Consider the following 884-nt stretch of genomic DNA (forward strand, 5'->3'; position numbering starts at 1 on the left):
CAATTTTCTGTTTCCTTTTTTATGGGATCTCACTGAGGAATGCTAACAAGCTGAAAAACTCATCCAGAGGACACAGACATATCCTTTATTCAGAACTTTATTTGGTTTTCCTTTTATGATTTTTGTTATCACATTTATTTCACAAAAATACTAACTGTGCCAAATGCGTCCAAGCAAAAATACTAACTGTGCCAAATGCAGAGACAAGATTGGGACAGTCCAAGATTTAAAGGATGACAGCAAGTATCCAATCTGGTTAAGATTACAGTCAGGAAATACAGCAACAAACAGGAATCAGAAATAGGAAAGACTCTAATGCCAGAGCAAAGAGTAAATGCATAGAGGCCTATGTATCAAATGTCTGTCGGACCTGATCCAACAGTGCGGAACAGGTCCAACAGAGATCGCTGAATCAATATGTAGTCAGAGGGCACTTTCCTGATTGGCAAGCATCCGGAGGTGATGGAGCTGAGAGACACACAAACTGATGATAATATTCTTCCAAAATGCCCTGCAAGTAAACATCCTCTAGTGGCAAAAACAGAGCAAGCCAGACTTTGATCCTGGAGTCCCTGGTTCTACCCCAAGTATGATACAGTGAGGGGAGTCACCAGTGACGTCCCTGCCGTGCAGATTGGATTTTAGCACAAACAGAGATTATGGAATCTTGACAGTATCTTATGGGATCCTGACAGAACTCCAGGTTCTCTAAAAAGAAGCTGGAAAAACTATAGTTTTCATATTAAACTTACAAGAAAAGGGGAAACAGATGTAATAAAGGTACACTGCAATTTATCCTATGAGAAATGAAATATCTTTATAGGGAATTTAAAATAAACAAGACAAAATTCAACCTGTACAAATACTGCTTCATTTACAATAAA

The sequence above is a fragment of the Bombina bombina genome, chromosome 1 (assembly GCF_027579735.1).
Source record: "Bombina bombina isolate aBomBom1 chromosome 1, aBomBom1.pri, whole genome shotgun sequence".
Classification (NCBI taxonomy): domain Eukaryota; kingdom Metazoa; phylum Chordata; class Amphibia; order Anura; family Bombinatoridae; genus Bombina; species Bombina bombina.